Source organism: Onychostoma macrolepis, chromosome 24, assembly GCF_012432095.1.
Source record: "Onychostoma macrolepis isolate SWU-2019 chromosome 24, ASM1243209v1, whole genome shotgun sequence".
Taxonomy (NCBI): domain Eukaryota; kingdom Metazoa; phylum Chordata; class Actinopteri; order Cypriniformes; family Cyprinidae; genus Onychostoma; species Onychostoma macrolepis.
This window is the reverse complement of record NC_081178.1, coordinates 7,333,570-7,350,854: the sequence shown is the minus strand read 5'-3', so window position 1 is coordinate 7,350,854 and position 17,285 is coordinate 7,333,570. Positions and strand designations below refer to the sequence as shown.

General features: G+C 33.1%; 1 long non-coding RNA gene across 2 annotated transcripts; it reads left to right on the top strand.

Annotated features, from left to right (window-relative positions):
• The first annotated feature begins 5,600 nt into the window (after positions 1-5,600).
• LOC131533505 (uncharacterized) lies at positions 5,601-8,575 on the top strand. Of its 2 annotated transcripts, none has more exons than XR_009269136.1 (4): positions 5,601-5,792; positions 6,451-6,546; positions 6,682-6,723; positions 6,889-8,575. It is a non-coding gene; the product is annotated as an uncharacterized LOC131533505 (long non-coding RNA). The 2 variants fall into 2 exon arrangements; XR_009269138.1 differs by having other exon boundaries at positions 6,679-6,723.
• The last annotated feature ends 8,710 nt before the right edge of the window (positions 8,576-17,285 follow it).

Here is a 17,285-nt window from a genome sequence, read left to right as displayed (position 1 = left end):
TTTGGAAATGCATTACACCTTTTCCATTTATCATCTGCTGCTGAGACAATCAAATGAAGCTATAGGAAAATGAACTTGAACAGTATGCCACCTTCTGAAATGGGACTACAGTTATGTACAGAGCCTATAAGCAGTATAAAATGATGTCTAAAATGAGTTTAAGTTTGATGTAGAAAAGACGTCCACAACGACCACATTTGGCCTACAATTAGCCCTTATACAGAGGTCATGTGGACGTCAATACTGGACTTTCATTAGACGTTGGAAAAAAGACGTCATCTGGCGTCACAGTCCTTCAGGGGAACAAAATTGGACGTTCAAAGACGACGTACAAAAGACGTTGTTTGGACGTGTCTTTGTGCAGTGGGTTGGAAACTCTCCTTAAATATGAAGCGGTCAAACAACAGATTAGGCCTACTCCAAATTTCACAAAAAGCGCATGGACGTAATTAGGCTTTAATAGCTTAAGATCAGACACTGAAGTGAGTTGCTGTTTTTGTCACTTTTCTGATGAAGATATCATTCATTTGTTTTGGAAATGTTTCAATCTCATTTTTCAAGTGACTTTTCTTTCTGTTTTAAAGATTATTATTATTTCATGCACAAGATTTGCTTAAAACTAGGGAACGAATTAGTACCCTAAATCATGCACACGATTTACTTTTTCCCTGCATGTCATGTGCAGGGCTCCGTAGGTTTGAAGTTTTGTACTGTTTAACAAAAAGAAAAAAAAGAAAGATAACAGAAAAAAAAAAGATTTGCAATACGTAAGTCCCGCTCTGAATCAAATGATTCGCGAACCCGCTCCCTAGTCCCCAGACGTCAAATAGCCTAGATGTCTCCGTGATTTCAGTGTGCTTCCTTGTAATTTACTTAAATCATTAATATCAATGCATGGGTAAACAAAGGCTTCAACCTGTAGCTTCTTAACAGGAAATGACTAAAACAATCTTCCACCTGCTGGACTTACTGACTTGGCTGTGCTGGTGTGTGGTGGGATTTGGGGGCTGAAGGCCTGCATTTCTGCCCATGTAATGACTGGATCAAAGGTTGTAGAGGGAAGTGAATCTCTGGCAAGGGTTCTGTAACATTCTCTAGCCTGATATGAGCATTCCTCCTGTGTGAAATCATCTGGCCAGCTATCAGATCTAGTCTATTCTTGATTAGAGAGTAAGAGGCCTCCCCGTGACACTTTTAAACTGTTTAAACACATTTGTTTATTCAGTATTAGGGCATTTCTTCAACTAGGGGCACTTTTAGCCTTGTGAAGTTGAATAAAAAAAAACTTGTTCAAAAGTCACGTAACACAGTCTCGTAAGTTTAAATAATTTGTCTAGTTTTAAGGTCTGGACAAACTTAGATTACAAGAGAAATTGTTAATATTTTACATTTTTTCCAACCTGCAATGAACAAATGTCATTTCCACCACATCTCAATATACAGCAGTTATTTAAAAATAGAATAACTTATGCCACTCAAGAATTGTCTAAGATAATTTTTGTAACTAGTTTTACCAGTTTTTCCACGATGTACAATAATTATACATTTGTCAATGAGATAAATTAACTGCCCTAAGGACCAAATGCTGAACTGTACACCTGTCACACTCTGAAATTTAATATTGGTTTGGGTAAGAGCTTATTAGAAAATAAATATAACTTAAATAACTTGAATTTTTATATTAAGTAGAGCATGATCTCATAAATTGTGGATACATTTTTAATGTGTGATGAGAACTTTTTAAATATTTTTTAAAAATATGTGTGGTGATGGAAATGACAGGGTGTTGTGGAAATGACAATGCATTAATGTGAATGTAGAGAAACAGTAGAGATATTAATTAGAAAAAGTCTTAAACTCATTAAACTCAATTCACAAAGTCATTAAACATATCAATTGTACTTTGTAACCATACATGTCATTTCCACCACAGAGGGCAGTGTGGTGGAAATTACATTTCTGTAGTTTTAAAAAAATGGAAGATAGCTTCACTGATTAGCTTTGAATTAATACTTAACATTTCATGTATGCAAAATACTCTTATTTAACTTAATATTTTTAGCTTTTTAAAAATACCCTTGAAGGTACAGCATGTTTGGAAATGACGTAGAATAAATATATTAGCTGATCAAGCAATATTTACCTTGATTTTTCTTCATTTGTTGTTGATGAAAATTAAAATTTCCTCCATGTCGAACATGTGCTCTGATGTCACTGAACATTTCCATAGAAACCACCTAAACAATCTTTCACACAAACTTTTTAAAGGGACATTACAGTGTTGTGGTGGAAATGACACCAATACTGTGCGACAGCTATATTTTGTATAAAAAGTAATATTGATAGTGATCTCACATTAAATCCTATAATGTATTTTAATTCTTTTACTAGTGCTTAATTCAGGTACATTAATAGTTACCAGATAAGTCATATTTTTAAACTGTATTTTCATTGTTGAAGTTTAAAAGTCTGGGTGTGTGACAAGGAGAAAACCGTGATTTTGATACTTATAAGGACGTTGAAAAGTATGAAAAAATCATAATAGAAAGGTATTAAAACGTTTTTAAGATGGATTTATTGTTAATTTGACAAAGAAAGAGGAATTTGTCCAAAATTATTATATTTTTAAAAATATGACCAAAGAACATAAAAGTGCCCATAGTCTAAGAATCACCCATTAATATCCAAATATCTTTATATCCACATGTTCTATCAGCTGTATTTTAAGCAGTTTAAAAATGTCACAGATTGGCATTATCATGCATTATATATATTATATATATATATATATATATATATATATATATATATATACACTGTAAAAAAAAAAACTAATTTTACAGAAAATAACCCTAAATTTTTTACAGTAGTTTTCTGTTATTTCAAATTACATTCAAAACTTAGTATAATTACAAACAATATCTGTAAATTAACAACTTGACTGTTATTTTAGGTACTATATCATTAAAGACAACTTACAGTATTTTAAATTTTTTATACAGGAAAATTACTGTATTATTTTTACGGTATTTTTTGTGTTATTTTAAATTATGTTCAAAACTCCGTAAAATTACAAACAATATCTGTAAATTAACAACTTGACTGCTATTTTAAGTATTATTCCATTAATGACAATTTACAGTAATTCTCATTTTTATACAAAAACATTATTGGATTATTTATACAGTATTTTTTCAGTTTTCTTAAATTATGTACAAATTTACGTAAAATTACAAAAATAATCTGCAATTTAAAAATGTAAGTAGTTCATTATATTAAAGTTTTATGTCCATTCTTTCAATTTAATGTTCTTTTTTGTCATTTTAAAGTAAATCTTATTGGTTTTATATTTAGGTGTATTTTTACATTAAAACTCTGTAATTTTACATAGAACATACAATCAGCCTTAAAATCCACAAATCATGTAACTGTGCAATAAAAAATGTATTGCATTAAAAATGTTTTATTTTTATAAAGAAAAAAAATCAGTGAGTGTATAAAGTACAGTCTAACGTTATAAGAGAAATGTAACAGACAGATATGTGTAATCACAAGAATTTATTGCAGAAATGTCAAAAAGCAGTACCACAGTACAGTAGTCCAAATGACGATGCGCTGCAGTCGCGGTCCTCTCTGACGGAATATAATAGTTTAGTCCGAGGAGCAGGGCATAATTTAAGTTGTTAAACGCTGAAAAGACTCTCCCGATCAACTCCGTGACTGTGCGCGCGTTTCTCACGCATCACCGGAAACACGGCATGTCGCAATCTGTGACGAAACCGGCGAGAGCCAATGAGCGTTTGATATCGCTGCCGTAAAACTTCTTATAAAACTTCTTAACGGCAAATTTTGAATCTGTTACTATAGCTACAGAGGAAGGAGATACATATCATTTATGAATGGTTTGAATTTGTATCTGTTCCTCACACAAAGCATCACATGGATACCGAAGATTTGAATAAAAATAAAATACTTTTATGATCATTTTATTTAATGCTAGTGAATGACAGCACATTAATAAATGTATGTGCCCCATGTTAAAACCAAATTAATATTGCATGATAAGTTAAATGTTCTCTCTCTCTATATATATATGTGTGTGTGTGTGTGTGTGTGTGTGTGTGTGTGTGTGTAAAGATTCTAAAATTAGATATTTGTATCGAGAATATACAAATTCTCAATACAAATATGCAGTTGACTGATTTATTTATTTGCTTAATTTTGAAATTATATGTTTCATTCTGTTTTGACTTGCCATTTCAAAGATTAAATTTAAACAATACTACACTTCATTAAAATATCTGAAATATGTTTATTGCAATATTATTCCATCATTGCCACACATGGCCCAGCTCTGCTGAAAGGGTACATTGCCGACAGGAGGCCAGCTTGAGGCCACATTTGGGCCAAGATCGCTTGCTATGTGGGAAGGACCACACTGTTCTTGATGGAACATCACTCTTAGGGCAACCTATACATTGTCTTTACTTTTGAATAACTAAAATACAGATTGTCTATGGTGAGAAGTTCGACATTTTCAGCTTACTTGTCTCATATCACAAATGCTATAAAGTCCTACTGCAGTCAGTATATATGCTATTAAATAAAAGTATGTAGACAGATTTTGTAACTTGCATGCAATTATGGCAGTATTTTTAAATAAGTGTTTTGGTGGACAGAGGTGGACAGAGGATTAACAGGCTGTGTACTGAAGGGCCAAATACAGAAAATACCATACAGTAGTTGTACAACTGGTGCTTCTAAAGGGAAGATCATGGATTTGTTAAAATACAAAAGGGTGATTATTGGTCATGTATAACCGCACAAGTAGCCAAATGTACACACACACACGCGTGCGTCTGGTTTGCTATCCTTGTGGGGACTCTCCATAGGCGTAATGCTTTTTCTACTGTATAGACCGTATATTCTATTGTCCTTCACCAACCCTACACCTAAACCTACCCCTTACAGGAAACTACAGGCATATTTAGATTTTCAAAAAACGTAATTCTGTGGGATTTTTTAGCTTGTTTACCCGTGGGGACCTCAATTTAGGTCCCCACCGTGACACGAGTCCCCATGAGTCTGTGTGTATTCAGGTTTAAGTCCCCACCTGAATAGAAAAACAGGTACACACACACACACACACACACACACACACACGAACGAACGACTACCATGATTTTGCCAAGTAAGACCTGTTCCTAAATCAGCATATTTTATTGATCCTGTCTAAAAACATAGTCCCTCTGGCCCTAAACCTAACTAAACCCTAAAATCAGAGGGAAATGACAGGTGGTGAACACTGAATAGCACAGATGCAATGTGAAATCACCATTTGATCAATTAATTAATTGTAACAGCCTACAAATAAAAATAAACAAATAAAAAGACATATTTGTAATCTTTAATTAAGTTATTTTAATTAAGTTAACTGTAATCTTTTTTTTTTTCATAGTTGCAACGCTATTTGCTGTTGCTCAGTGTTGCTTTGAGCTGATTGGTTAAGCTGACTGTCACTCAGGAATCTGGCCAATGACTAGCGAGCGCGCCGTTTTCCCGCTCAAATTTGAATGTACACTTTCACAGCAGCAGTGTCAGTGTGCCGCTGCTGCTCGGCTTCTGCAGTCTGCTGCGGTCGCTCGCTCCTCTAGTAATGGCTTTTATATGTATTATCTGAGTGTTAAATTCATATTTTGAGTGAGTTTGTGTTGTGGGATGACGATTGAGAACGAATAAACGCGAATATGGACACTTCTACCAGCAGCTAACAGACATGCAAACTGTAAAAGGTAAGTACCTTTTATTAATGTATAGCCTAATGTTTTATAGTTACATCAAGATTGAAGTGAGATGCTAATCGCGATTACATATCATTTCTCAATGTCCTACCAGTTAATGTGTATTACTTTAGTATGAGCTAATACTGTTAGCTAGGGCTGGGCGATATATGGCCATGTCACACAGAAAACCGCGCCTCACTTGAATGCTCAAATACAGACAGTCATCTCAAAATTCACTTGACTTAACGTAAACACAGTCGCTAATGTCTGGAGTCAAGATAAACATTCAGGTGGAAACCCGGTGACCTGTCCATAAACTGGATCTGTGCTTTTGGTTCTTAAAGTGATAGCAGTATAATTTAGCCTAATGTTACCTGCAGTCGGTCATAATTTTAATCAAACAACAAAATACTAAAGAGAAAATGTATTTAACTGGTCTTTGTTCTATTGCATTAGTCCTATTGTTTCTAATTTGCTACTTTGATCTTATACATGTGATATAAGATATATTGTTATTGTGAAGTAAAATTTCCTATATTGTGAAATAATATGGTCATATCGCCCACCCATACTGTCAGCTAGTTTTAAGATCGAACCCATAAGAAAAAAGTGACAGCACTTTGAAATGAGTAACCTGAGAACACTGTCATGTGAACTCAAATAACAGCGAGGACCTGAAAGCATGATCCTTGGACTCCTTGGAGAAGAATACTGTATGCAAAACAGGATTTTGGATCAGCTGTGAAGATTTTGTATGGAGCTGGTGAGTACATTTTTGCAAGCCCATGTCTCTGTCAGTAAGCAGACAGTGTTTTATTAAACAAATTAATAATTGTGTGTGTGTGTGTGTGTGTGTGTGTGTGTGTGTTGTGTGCGCTTCTCCCTCATGATCCAGAAGTTTTGGAAATGAAAATCTTCTACCATATGATCTTCAGAGGAAGTGAGTATTCATGTCTAACATTAATACATATTATATAAATCTATTTTAAATTAATTTTCACAGTATTTTTCTTCCATGTTTTTAATTTGTTTTAATACCAGACAAAACAGGTGTCTTCTGACATAATCTTTTTTTCTTTTTCTTTCTCTTTTTTCTTTTCCCCAGCTAATCCAGCTGAGTACTGGCAATTTGGAGGAGAACTGCTCTTTATCTGCTGTGTCTGTCACTTCTGGCCATGGACCTTTTGTTGTATGTTTTGGTTTTACTTATTACACTAATATAGCTATTAGTTTTTAACTAACATATGTAGAATTAAAATACATATGTTTGTCTACATATATTACCAGAGCTACAGTTGTGCCCAAAATTATTAGAACACTATTTATTTTATACCAGTTACAAAATGGTTTTAAGTCAGTTATTTCTATCTTTTGCTGTATAGTGTCAGTAGGAAATATCAGTTTACATTTCCAAGCATTCATTTTGCCATTAATTGTAATTTTTTGAGATTTTTGTTTGCACAAGGAGTCTGACAACAGCCAGTACTTCACAGAGATATGATCTCGTCGTCTAAATCCAGAAGAACATGTGGCAGCGTCTCCAAGATGCTTCAAGAAACCTACCTGCAAAGCTAAAAGTTTTAGGCACTTGTGTAAAAATTCTGTTAAATGAGGATGTTGTCAAAAATAATGCCATAAATAAATTTTCTTTATCAATTAACTTTTATAACTAAATTAAATCAACATTTAGTGTGACCATCCTTTGCGTTTAAAGCAGCTTTTGCTCTAGGTGCACTTGTGGTTAGTTTTTCAGGTAACTTTTCAGATAGGTTTCTTGAAGCGTCTTGGAGACGTTGCCACAGTTCTTCTGGATGTAGTCTGTCTCAGTTTGTTCGGTTTCTTCATCACATTCCAGACAGACTGATGATGATCAGGTCAGATCTCTGTGTGCAGCACTGGCTGTTGTCAGACTCCTTGTGCAAACAAAAATCTCACTGGATTATTGGCAAAATATGGCAAAATGAATGTTTGGAAATGTAAACTGATATTTCCTACTGAAACACTACAGCTAAAGATAGAAATAACTGACTTAAAACCATTTTTTAGCTGCTGAAAATACTAGTGTTCTAATCATTTTGGACACCACTGTATATGGAGCCCACAGGAGTCAGTAGAATATTGTGGATTAATATAAGAATTATGTTATGTACTCATGACCTCATCATGAGAGTAACCCTAACTGATAAGATAGAAATGCAATTTTTAGCTATTCAATTCCTCCTGGGGGCTCTGAAGAAATGTTTATGAAGAATTGATTTAAATTACATTGATAATGTTATTTTACATCTGAATAATAAAATTGCTTGACAATCTTATACATATATTTTAGTTTTTTTTTTTTTTTCAGTTTAAAAGGACTAGTTCAATTCCAGAATGAAGATTTGCTGATAATTTATTCACCCCCATGTCATCCAAGATGTTCGTGTCTTTCTTTTTTCTGTTGAAAAGAAATTAAGGTTTTTGAGGAAAACATTCCAGTTGACTCCCACTGAAGTCCACTATATGGAGAAAAATTCTTCAATTTCTCAAAAACTTTAATTTCTTTTTGACTGAGTAAAGAAAGACATGAACATCTTGGATTACATGGGGGTGAGTAAATTATCAGGAAATATTTATTCTGGAAGTGAACTTGTCCTTTAAATTGAATATATTTAATTCAACATTTTTATGAAAGTGTTCTATGTTCTTCACCAGTACAGTATTTGAAATGTAATTGTGCTGTATTTCTTTTAAATTTTAATTTCTTACGGCATCTGTACAGACTTTGTATTTTGTCTTCTAAATAAAACTGAATTTTCCATCTTGAGCATGCTTTGACACTTTATTGAAGGCTTTTGATTGTAATAATTGGTAAAATAACAGTGTTTCTCTGTAGAACATTTAGTGCTTTCATTGTAATAATCCAGGAAAAATCTGTAAAATAAGGGTTTTACACTGTAAAAAAAAGTCCTGTAAAAATGGTAAAACCGTAAAATTTAAGTAAAATACTGTAATTGAAACAAGATAAATCTCTAAAATAACTTTTTTTTTTTTTTTTTTTTTCTGTAAAACCTTCAATGAAAATTTCTGTGAAATGATTGTTTTAGCACTTTATTTCAATTAAGGTATTTTATTGTAATTTTAGGGTTTTTGTTTGGCAGCAGTAGCTGCCAGTCATTTGACCGTTTTTTTACTGTTTTTTTTTTTTACAGTATATATATATATCTATATCATATCATAATTTAATAAACTCCAAGGTAAGGTTATAGCTCTCAGTAAAATATAGAAAACTAAAAAAAAAAAAAAATTTAAATAAATTAAATTAAAAAACAAATTGTCTTATGTTAACACTAATTGTTTTTAGTAGCATAAATTAAAATTTTATATAAAATATTTATATTTGGGAGGCAGGGGGGTTACAATCCAAGTGAATTTCTTATTTATGAATTGAAATATGCTCTTATATATACAGAGAGGGCAGATAACTTGCTGTTTATCTGTAGTGAGTACCAACCACCAGCAGATGACAGGAAAACTCAACTTATCTTCTGCACCCATCGGATTGTGAGGAACCACTAAAATGCCAATGCAGAAAATAGTCATATGATGTACTAATTTATGAATGTATTTCATGAAATGCCTGTACATTTGTATATGCATCCTTTATAAAACACAGTCTTTTGCTGTCTGCTTGAATCCATCATTCGTCATACTTCTAATTTTCCACTTTCTGTCTTTTTTTTTTTCTTTCCATGGCAGATCTAGCACCCATGCATCTGTTCACCCATGCAGTAGCAACAGTACAACCTCATGTTCCATTTAAAGTGGTCAGGACTCTCCCGATTGTCCCCTAATCAGACACACAACAAGATAAAAAAAAAACAAATAGACAGCTTAATAAAGAAAATGAGAGAAAAAAGGAAAAGCATGAGGCCAGTCCAAGAGGTCAAGTTTTGGGGGCTTGGCATGTCCCGTTAGCCCCTGCTGGTAGATGTTGTAACTACATGCTCTGCAGTTAAAAACAAAACAAAACAATTTTCAAAGTAGCTGTGTATTTTGGCTAGATATATTCTGTATGTTTGTTATTACAAGCAACATACACTATATAGCACTAATATTTTCTTATAGTATATTAGTACACTACTGTTAAAATGTTTGGGGTAGTGAGATTTGTTTTTGAAAGTAGCCTCTTCTCATCATGGCTACATTTATTTTATCAAGAATACAGTAATTTTGTGAGATATTATTACAATTTCAAATAGATCTTTTCAATTTTAATATATTTTAAAATGTAATTCATTCCTGTGATGCAAGGCTGAATTTTCAGCAGACATTATTCAAGTCTTCAGCATCACATAATTCTTCATAAATCATTTTAATATGTGTTCTAATGTTCTAAAATGTTGTGCTGATATGTTTTGGAAATTAAGATATGTTTTTTAGGATCTTTTGTAACATATGTTTTACTGTCATTTTGATTAATTTAATTCAATTTAATTAAATTTTCTGAAAAAGAAAGAAAATGTTTTTATTTATTTAATTTTTACCTTTTTTTCTTTTCTTTGAGACTATATACGTAGATCTAGTCACTAGTGAAGGTTGTGGGACTATGCTGCCATATTGTTTGCTTGTTATTTTTATGAATAAAAACAAACAAAAAAACCCCACTTGATTTAATACTGTAATAATAAATGTTAGTAGTTAATAACCTGGGACAGAATGATTGTTCAAGCTAGTGTGCTACTTTGATAAATCAAAATCCGCTTTAATCTTCATAAACTGAATGGAAATGTATGTCTGGCCATCGCTCTCTAAATGTCAGCACGGTGCTTGAGAGAACATTGTGGCAATTAGCTTCACGGCTCACTGCACTGCTAATCGTGCAACGCCGCGTGTGAAAAAGCGCCATGTGTCATTTGTCAGAAATGAGGCCAACTCTTCATGATGTGTGTATATATTTATGTGAGTATACAGGGGTAAAGGTGAGTCTAGGGCTTAACAGTTTCCTAGATCCAAACAGCAGGTGTGACAAAAATAAATGTAAATTGATCTGACAATCTTGGGGAAACCACCCTAGTGTGTGGATTCAGTTTCCTATGATTTGCAGTGAGGTTCCTAGAAGAATTATTATTTTTTTGCTCAAGAGTTGCTCTTTAATTTCTCAGAGTTCCAAGTTTCGTTTCATTTCAGTATCAAATTTGTCAGATGTTTCTCCTAAGGTTCCTTTCATAAATTTATGTATGCACTAATATTAAAATTCTGGCTGATATACTAATAAATGGTCAATATAACAATTTTATGCTATTTTGTCTGAATAAATTTAAAACACTAAAAACTACTCAAATCTACAAGTGGATTTAAGCATCACAATTATAATTTAGAGTATAAAATGAGTATTTAATTGAGCATTGGATGATGGCAACAAACCAGTATATTGTGCATCCCTAGAAGAAATAAAATTCAAAACAACTGAGGGGCTGTTTACACGAAACCATTTTCATCTAAAAATAGAAAACTATGCGTTTTGGCCATTCGTTTACATGACAACAGCGTTTTAGGGGCCTGAAAATTTTTGAAAATGGGTTTCAAATTTCAAGTTTTTGAAATTGATTCCTTCAATTGTCTGTGTAAATTCTAAAACGTGAATTTGGGAAAACAGTTACGTCGCGTGCATTACGTGTTCAGTCTATAGGTGTGCAAGTTTCTTTACAAAGCAAGATCGCCAATTACTGGGCTGGCCTGGCATGCATAATACAGCAGTTTAGTCGTTTGTGTGGATCCATGTGACCTGGGATTGTTTTGACAAAGTTAATATGCAACAATAATCAAAACATTTCAAAAACACAAAGGAGAAACTTTTTGTATTACATCGTAGTCGTGTAAACTTACTCTGAGTCTGAAGTTGTACTGACATACAGTACAAGTAAATGGTTTCATATGGATAGAAGTCATAATTTGGTCTTGGTAGAAATTGATGTGAAATATTTGAGTTCGTATTGAGGCAAATCTGAGCCCAGTTTGTGACATTGTTGAGATCTCCTAAGGAGACACACGTGAGATTACTAGTCTCTCTTTAGTTTGTGCAGCACAGATTTAGGCTTGTGGTCAGTTAAATAAGCGATCTTCAGGTTCTCTTCAGACACCTTAGTCACTGTAAACATTCCTCCTCCATTGCACAAGTCCATATCTCTTCAGATGTCAGTTTATGTTTTAGTCACAACACCCACAGATATGAGATATCTCGATTGTAGGCTGCTAACAAACAGCTTTACCTCCCATGAGAATTACACTCAAAACTTTCAGTGTCTGCTCTGAAAGCAAATCTATCCATAGATGAGCAGAGAGAGATAGACAGCTTTTGTGGCGTTTATTAAAATAAAGAAAAAAATGTTCACATAAATTTGCATAATTATTCTTAATTGCATAATTAATTAAATTCAGAGTCAGTTCAAGGTTGCATAAAATCAGCAGCAATGCAGACTTGGTATAGCCTACAACAAAACAGGAAAAATCCAGAAACAAGCAAATACAAATCCAGGTCAGGAGTTACTAATGTTTCTGACATTTAAACCTTTTCTAGAACAGAAAAGATCTGGTCGATTTGGATATTAAGTATGATTTAATCATCGATCATTGATCTTCTTCAATCACTTACATGCTGTTTATTTCTTTCAGGATCCAGAAATAATGAAGACTCTTCTGAAAGTTTGCTGTCGTGATGACAATCATGAGCCACGGTTTACTGTTTGATGCCATGGCAGTGAAGGTGAAACTGGCAAAATATCACTCCAAAAACTCATCACTCATCATATGTGACCTAGTTTGAGCGCTGCAGTGTTTTGTCTAAAACAACAGTACGTCTGAACAAGGTCCTTTCCTGGCTGTATAAACGTATTTTATATGACAGCAGTGCCTTTTTGAGAAACATTTCATTATTGTTTAATGTAGATCAGAATGGACAGTATTTATTTTTAGACTTTGCCGTATTCGCTTCCACAATGCTTACCAGTTCTGCAGTACAAATGTTTATTATTGAATTATTATTTCACTTCATTAAACATGAAATCACAATAATTCCTATTTACATTATTAATAAATATGCCTGGTCTTATTGTGCATGATTTATCAGTGCAAAAAAAAAAAAAAAATGTTCTAATTAAATATTAAATGAGTTGGCAATGCCATTTTATGTTGACTTAAATTACATAATCATTTAAATGCCAAGCTCTTAAATTTTCCACATTTTCTTGATTCTTATTACTGGAATGCATTCCATTGGCTTGTAATATATATATATATATATATATATATATATATATATATATATATATATATATATATATATATATATATATATATATATATATATATATATATATATATATATATATATATATATATATATATATATATATATATATATATATATATATATAAAAACACTTGAATGGTGTTTGAAATCCCTGTTGCCTCCTCCTCTGCATCAAGCTAGTGAGCTTTTTATTAATAAAACGGCTTGCCCGTGGAACATCAGGGACCGTTCATGAAAAATTCAGAGGTGTTTAGGATGACATGATCCACAGAACAAATCTCATGAATTTGCCAGCAGCCCGTGGTTAAAGTTTGAAAAACCAGTAACAGGGTTTTCATCAGTATGCTGAAATATGACAATTAATATTCAATGATCAATTAGAAACGATACAGGCACATAAAATATATATTAGTAAAGTGATTTTAAAATTTATTGTGTTTTATACAGTAATTTGGTTCTATTATGCCAGCATTAATATTTGGTGATCAATTACATCTGATCATTATCAAAGTAAGGATTCAAAAATATTATACAATTAAATTCTTGTATTTTATTTCATAATGATTTCAAAATTAAAATTAAAATTTTAATTAAAATTAAATTTCATATATATACAATATCCATAAGAGATCAAAGAGATCCAGAGTGGTTTTCAATGACAATGTCTGTCTGTCTACAATATTGATGGAGCAGATGTCAAAACTCTAGACATTTGAATTGTATGGAGGTGGTAGAGGCGAAGGTTGTTTGAAGAGCTGGCACTCCATAAAATGAATGGGAAAAGTTCCCTTACCTCTCTAAAGCTGAATTTGTTTATTGTGGAGAATGTGTTGAAATGCTGTACTTCCCCCAAGGATGGAAACAAAAAGACATCTTCACTATCATGCATACTAACTCCATCAACTAGAGTGAGAATTGCACATGGTCTTTAGGGATGCAGAAACTGCAAATGAAAGTTACTTGAAGCCTTTGTACTTTCATTCAAGCTTTTTTTATTTGCACCAGAGATGCCGGCAAGTCACTGCGCAGTGTCTCTGTAGTGTGCACTGGGCCCAGAATTTGAGACAACATCACTGACTTTCAGTTTGAAATCATACAGAAATTTGGCTGTATGTTACATTTACTGCACCCTTTTGTCTTGTTACCATTGCAACACTAGCAGTTAAAAATGTGAATTTACTGTAGGTGTTTTATGCTCCAAAAATGTTTTTTTTTTTTGTTTGTTTGTTTTAATTTTGTAAATGTAACAATAAACCTAATAATAATAATAATAATCATTTAAAAACCTGTTTCACGAGGTTTCAAGCACTTTTGAGGAAAAATGACTAGATTTACCAAATTATATTATGATCAAATCAAAAATGTTTATTTTTATTTACATTTATTTAAAGATATTTGCATTGCTCTTTTCATAGTAGGTAACCTAGAATCTGCATATTGTATTTAATAGATATATTTATATTTTAAACTTTTTATTTTAAGCTATTATTTTTGAACAAAATCCGTATTTGTCCATTTTGGGGCGAATTGAAATTCTGAATTGTTTTCTGTACAATAATATATATATATATATATATATATATATATATATATATTTGCAAAGACTGCATCACCATTATTGGGATGAGTGGACTAGAGTTTATGCCACTTTTTATGGCCTCATTTTCCTTTGTAAGGTGAAATTCTGCAAGCAAAATCTGGAATTTTGGCTTGTGGATTTCATATTGGATACAAGTTCGTTAAATATTGAACATGCAATGGGCCATTATGAAGCTGCTTAGTTTGGAAGAGTGACCTCTGACTATCACTACACTATTGATAATGGGCAGTGGACTTTTGCCTGTGAAAGTTTCACTAATGTGACCTGCACTTAAAGAATAGCTTTCTGTCAGGTAGGCTTCAAATCTGAGTGTTGCTGGACAGTTGCAGTGTTCCATTAGTAAAAGCTGTTGGACACAGACTGCAGTAAATATTTAATGCTGCAATCAATTGCATTCTACATTGTGTACTGATCCATACATATCCACAGGTCATTTATCACCCAAAGTCTGAAGATACCATGTGTAAATGCCTGGCCTGAACCCCTAACCACTGGCTCTCACAATTGGGCCTTTATTTCATTTCCCAACTGCCCCTGTGCCATTGCTGGCCATATACAACATGACTTGAAGTTTTGACCTTTTAGTGCTCATATGCTGTGAGGTAAATATAAAGTCAGCGATATATAAATAAACTGTGATGCTGACAAACGGTTTTTCCATTAAGGTCACTGCTGCACTTAAAGGGCATTCATTAGCATTTCAATTTGTAATGGCATTGGAAGGTTGCGGCTTTAAAACAAGGACATCAATTTGGCATGTGAATTTCACAATTTACCTAACTTAACCTTTCTTTAAGGAGTAGTACATCCAAATATGAAAAACCAGTCATTATGTACTCACCCCAATGTCATTCATGAGAAAATTTAAAGAATATTGATCACTGGTTTCCATGCATTTACAACAAATGAAACATTTTATTGTGTACAAAATACAGATAATGGGTGAGCGCGGATGGTAAGGACAAGGTGCGCCAGCCAACCAACTACCATTGACATGAATGAAAATGCAAATGGCTAACAGCTGGCTTCTTCAGGTATTTTTGGCCCTCCAACCCCCCAAACCCCCCCCCCCCCATACTGAACTAAATCTGCAACCCTGTTTAATATAACATTTATTTTGTATTATTTGTATAAATTAAATAATATCTTATTTAAACAATATTTTTTTATTATATTATACCATACTATTTTTGTCTGATGACAAATTTGATAAATTTTAAATTGCTTACATGTCCACTTTTTCACAAATCGTGCAATTTGAGTAAAGTTGTTAAAATATCCATGATACCACTGAGGTCTTCAGCTATTTCTATTTATGAATTCCATGCCCTCTGATTTCAGATGTGCATGCTCTCTAAAGTTCTGCCATCACCTGAACAATCATTCTTATTTCCATCTACTGTATCAGTTATGTATATTTTATCCCACTGTTTTTGTATCAGTTTGAATGTCAAGCGAATCACATTAATTATTCATTCATATCCAATACATTATTCAACAATACATATCCAAAACTAAATTCCTCATCTTTCAGACACAAAATAATTCAAAGGCAATAGTTGCTTGCATTCAGATCCTGTCATTTCCTTGGCAACTCACAACCCACAACCCACATTAGCTTTAGCATGTTAGCTTCACAGATTTCAAGATCTTGTAGCTTAATATTTTCTCAGTTAGCACTCCCATGTTAACTGAACACACAAGTAGTACAAACTAGTATTTAAGCAAATGATATTTGCTGATTTTGAAGAAGTACTGTATTGAAGTAAGTTAGGCTGAAAATAAACCTGTTATGGATTTCCCCTACCTAACCTTAAATGGCATGGTATTTATTTGAACCACAGTATTGAAAGGCTCTGTAGTTTTACTTGTGGTTACTAACTATACTAGCTGTACATTTTAATTATGGTTGCTATATGGTTCTTTTTCACAAGATTGTGTATGTACACAATTCTATTTGAGTCATGATGCTTAGAGAATGGTGACTTGAAAATGACAACCACTACTTTACAGGTTTTAGCTAGACAAAAGTGTTTCTGTGTGATCCAGAGCTTCCATTGTTTAGTTTTTATAGTTTTATTTTCCTTTGGTTTACTTCATCTGTTCATAAGAGATGAGTTGTATCTGGCAGCGCTCACATTCAATTTAGGTCAATTCACTGACCTACTTTAAACTGTACGATGATAATTACACATGGCACTCTTAACGAGACCAGCGTTTCCTGATCATGAAAGGAGCTTGTGTGTGTGTTTGTGTGGCGTCGCGCGTTCTTGATCTGGTGTGAAATTAATGTTTCTTTTAAAACATCCTCATTAAATGTATAGCCATGGATAAAGTGCTGCATGCCAGCTTTGGTTTGCTTAATGCAGGAGACGTAGGATGGTGTGGAGGAAGGGATATGAGTTATCTGACCTTGCTAATTTTCTGATAGCGAGTGTTTTCGAGGATGGACGAAAGACCACAGGCAATGATTTAAACTTGTTACGCCCTAATTTGTATTCGACCCACACAGTCTGTCATATTCGTATATGGTTGTTGACTGTTCACGGCTGACAGAGAAATCATTCTCACACCATAATATTTATACATTTTTATGACAGTAGTGATGAAG